The sequence below is a fragment of the Malaclemys terrapin genome, chromosome 10 (genome assembly GCF_027887155.1).
Source record: "Malaclemys terrapin pileata isolate rMalTer1 chromosome 10, rMalTer1.hap1, whole genome shotgun sequence".
Classification (NCBI taxonomy): domain Eukaryota; kingdom Metazoa; phylum Chordata; order Testudines; family Emydidae; genus Malaclemys; species Malaclemys terrapin.
The window spans coordinates 65,525,641-65,529,859 of NC_071514.1; the positions used below are offsets into that span (position 1 = coordinate 65,525,641).

General features: G+C 44.3%; 1 protein-coding gene across 3 annotated transcripts in view; it reads right to left on the reverse strand.

Moving 5' to 3' along the window:
- Nucleotides 1-4,062, reverse strand: part of ZC3H7A (zinc finger CCCH-type containing 7A) — a 56,062-nt gene extending 52,000 nt beyond the window's left edge. Inside the window, exon 1 of one of the 3 annotated variants that reach the window (XR_008446543.1) lies at nucleotides 3,838-4,062. The gene's annotated coding sequence lies outside the window, so the exon portion shown is untranslated. Of the gene's footprint in view, nucleotides 1-3,663; nucleotides 3,767-3,837 lie in introns of those variants that run through there. The other 2 variants (XM_054042995.1, XM_054042996.1) reach the window with 2 other exon arrangements.
- Between the last annotated feature and the right edge of the window lie 157 nt (nucleotides 4,063-4,219).

The window sequence follows — 4,219 nt, forward strand, 5'->3', positions numbered from 1 at the left end:
TAACCAAACATAGCCCCCCCAAAAAAGCAGTACAATACAGAAAGGAAAGAGTTAACAAAATACCAATCCTTCTGGAAAGCCATTTCTTGCAGTAAGAAGAACAGGAGTACTTGTGGCACCTTAGAGACTAACAAATTTATTAGAGCATAAGCTTTCGTGGACTACAGCCCACTTCTTCGGATGATTTCTTGCAGTGCTGTTCCACAGTGGGGGTGCTTTGAATTATGCCCCCAACCACTTATATTTATAGCACAATTGCTTACAAGTTATAAAGCATTTTATATGTCACTTAAGATCCTACCCACCAGTTTGTATCAGTTCCTTAACTTGCTGTTCTGTACCTCTCCTTATCTCTGTTTTGGATACTATATTTTAAACTGTGACGGTACCTGTACTAGGACACAGAACAAATGTATCTTGCCTTTTACAGGCTTTATATTCGCTAATGCCAAAAGCTACGCTTAGCTTTGCAGAGCACTGTGGGATATACATATATCTTGACATAGGTGAGCAAAGATCTGTAAAAAAGACTTCATATAATATGGCATGCCCCATGCTTAACACGTGCAGTAGCTAACAAAGATAAATTATTTACTAAAATAACTTCACATCATGACCTGGTAAGATAAGAACGTTACTTAAAAATTCTTCATTTTGGAGTGGATTTTAGGAAACAATTTTGTCGATATAATTTTCAAATTTACTGCCCTGTAGTTCAGTTTCAATGATGAAGAACAACAAGACTGTTAAAAAGACACAGTTTTCATTCAGATTATTAGAGCTCTAGTGACTGCTTCTGCAAAGGTTAAAAATTTTTCTATTATAAGCAAGTACAAAGTGTGATTATAATTCTTAAACGTTCATCTTCTAGGTTGAACACTTTCCATAGTTGGTGTCTACCCCAAGATCTGTGGGGGGTTTTGTTTTGGTTGGGGGTTTTGGTTTGGGGGGGGGGTGTCTTATTTCAACCAGTCATATCAGTTACACACACTACCCTTCCCCCTTTGTGAAAACAGTTATTATGATCTCTCTCTCTCTCCTCCATGCACCACTAGTGAAAACAGCTGACACTAGAAAGCTGAAACTCAGAACACACACTTATCATAATGAATAGTATGTGCTTTTCTAGATTTCGGCGTAAACTGTAAACTACCGTGCAGGATTGTTCTAGTGCCATTCTCCACTGGCACCAATGGCCCTGGGTGTCATAAACCTTAAAGTGGGTGTCAAGGCCATGCCCACTCCATGTCCTCAGGCCAGCCATGGGACCCTGATTCCCAACCCTCTATCCTCCTCTATACTATGCCAGAGGTAGAAGTGATAAGATGAATGGTGCCACAAGCTGCAAAAGATATGGAGGCAGATCCCCTTACAATGCATTGCTGTGTCCAGAACCACTGAGTTAAAGGGGCCTCAAGTGGACACTTTCTAACCCACCAATTACATTGGAACCTGCTAAAGTTGTGGCAGTTGTAATTTAAACTCCCCAAACCACCTCTAGCTGGCAGTTTGCCAGTTTTGCAATATCAGAAAAAGCCCCTTCTAGATCCCAGAACTGGCCATCAGCCTAGTCTCTGGCATTAAAAGAGATCAAGCAACTGAATTCAGAGTGGGGCTGATATTGGGATCCCAAAATGCCTACTCACCTAGGCAGCAGAGAGTAGCAATCTCTCTTCCCATCCAGTTGCTGTAGGCATAAGCCAATCACTTGGCCTCGTTACCAGGCCCCATCATCAACATCAGTGATGGGCAGGCCAGGCCCACTGCTCAGATTCAGTACAAGATACCCTTCCCACGTCTTGCAGCACAAGGGGGGGGGGGGGGAGAGGAGAACCAACCCCACCACAAGCACTGACAGCAAATGGGAGGTGAAGAGAGAAGCAGGGAGAGCACATGGAACACTGTCCTAGTTGCTCCAGGTTGAGATCTCATCCACATATACCCAGGGATGTCTCCACTGTTCCCAGTCCCATCAAAACTGCATTTCATGCAGAAAAAAAAATAATCACATGGCATTATTTAAAATACAATCTGTATTTACTAGTTTTAAACACAGTGATTAAGTTTAAGATAATTACTTATGGTTAGTAGTAAGAAATCATTAGTGAACTGTCCTGTGCCATGACGAGTTGTTTAATAAAATTCCTCTTAACTGCAATATCCCAACTCCCCTACTTTATTTGCAATAGTTTGTAGTTAAACTGAAACTAAATTAAACTGTGTTTATGAGAAAACATATAAATATAGTAAGTGAAACAGAAAATAAGCTAGATGTCAACTGCTGAATAATACACTGATGTTAAAAGTTATTTATCAGCAGTGTTTTGTTACAGCATGTTTAGATTCTTCCCACTTATGACAAGGCAAGACACTAATCATGTTTTGTTTTCCTTTATGCTGTCACACTTCCCGTCATTTTAAAAAACCCCTTGAAAACTTAGAACAGAAGATATCAGCACTGCAAAGTTACTTCTCACTACCATGAAGTTCAGGCTGTTTTAGAGGGGTAGTGCTTGAGGTTTGTTTTTAATAAAGAAAGATGCTTAGAATATTTGTTTAGATAGAAAAAGTATTAATAAAGAAAACTATATTGACAGAAGTTTCACCAAGATAGCCACAGTTAATTAAATCTGATGCCTACAACTGACAATGTGTCTTTACAGAGACACCATCAACTTTAAAATCACTTCTGTTTTGTTTTTTGCCTACTACTTTCCAAGTAACATTTGCTATAACTGAAGGATTAAGTATTTCTCTATATTTCTCCTGATTGCTCAATTTGTGAATGTGATAGCACTTTGCATATATTAAGGTGTTTTTCTTAAACTTTGTAGAAATTAATTCATACCAATTATAAACAAACAAATTCATTCTTAACACACAGGAAATAAATATCATATACAAAAGGAAAAGGTAACTCACACCACAAACTGTGACTGTAACAATAGTGACTGTTCCTTACTACTCTTTAGGGTGAACCTGAAAATCAGTTAAAATACTGTTTTAATACTACTTGGTGTATTTGACACCACTTTGCGTACAATCAGTCTCTGAATAATGAGTTTCTTATAGTCACCTTCCCTCCTTTGCCAATTATTTTTTCTTCTCAGTCTCATCACACAGCAACAGGGGCTGAAAACTGCCATTTTAAAAGCCATAGAAAAATGCAGTTGTAAAACCACAAAAAATAGCTGACATACTCGGGAGCGGCTGTAACACCTGCCCTTACTGAAAATCGTTGTTTAAAACTGACCAGACTGAGTGGATAGGGGCTTTTGAAGTTCTGTCAAGTCACAATTAGGCTGAAAGAGTTGACAGGCTGCGGCGGCCTGTCCCCCAGCACCTCCCTCCCCACTCCCCACTCTCACCGGGGCCCTCCAGCCCCAGCAGGCATTGTCAGCGGTTGGAAGAGGTTCCACACACGCTCCGTTCACACCACAGAGGGATCACCCCCAAAGAGTCCCGGCCCGTACTTCGCAACGGGCACTTAGCATTGCCTGTCGCGTGTTCACACCTCCCCGCCCGTCCCCGAGCGAGGGGCCATCAGGAGCCTCCCGCAGAACCACCCGCGAGGGTCTTCACCAAGCCAAGCAGAAGATTAACACGAGCTGAGGAGGAGGGAGGCACCAGGGTAACCCGGCTGCCGGGGGGAATAAACCAAACCTCGACACTGCGGCGAAGGGGCAACAGCAGCCTCCCTAACGAGGGAGTGGCGGGGGAAGTGGGCCGAGAGCACCCCCACCTCCGCCGGGGGCGGTGAGGAGCAACGGACAGCCTGCCCCACGCGGGTGGGGGACCTAGCCGCCAGCTTCCCCGTTCGGTGAGCCCCCCGCCTACCTGCTCGCTAGGTCCGGCGGCGGCGAGCTCTCAGCACGACAACAACAGCGCCGTCTCCACTCCTGCCTCGGCAGCTGCGCTGATGAAACCCGGCCACCTGGTATTTGCGCCCTCTGCCGCTGGGAGGCCAGCGCCACAATCAGCCGCTCAAGCACAGCAGCCCCGCCCGATTGGCGGGTGTGGGCACATTTCTGCTTTTCCCATCGGCTCCACAATACCTAGGACAGGGCCGGCTCCTCTGATTGGCTGAGGCGAACAGATTCTTTGCTTCCGATTGGCTCTATATGAACCCTCTTGCCTCTCCATTCCTTCGATTGGCTGGTTACTCAAACTATGCCTCTCTATATCGCTCCCTACCGGGTGCGAATGTTTGACAGGAGCG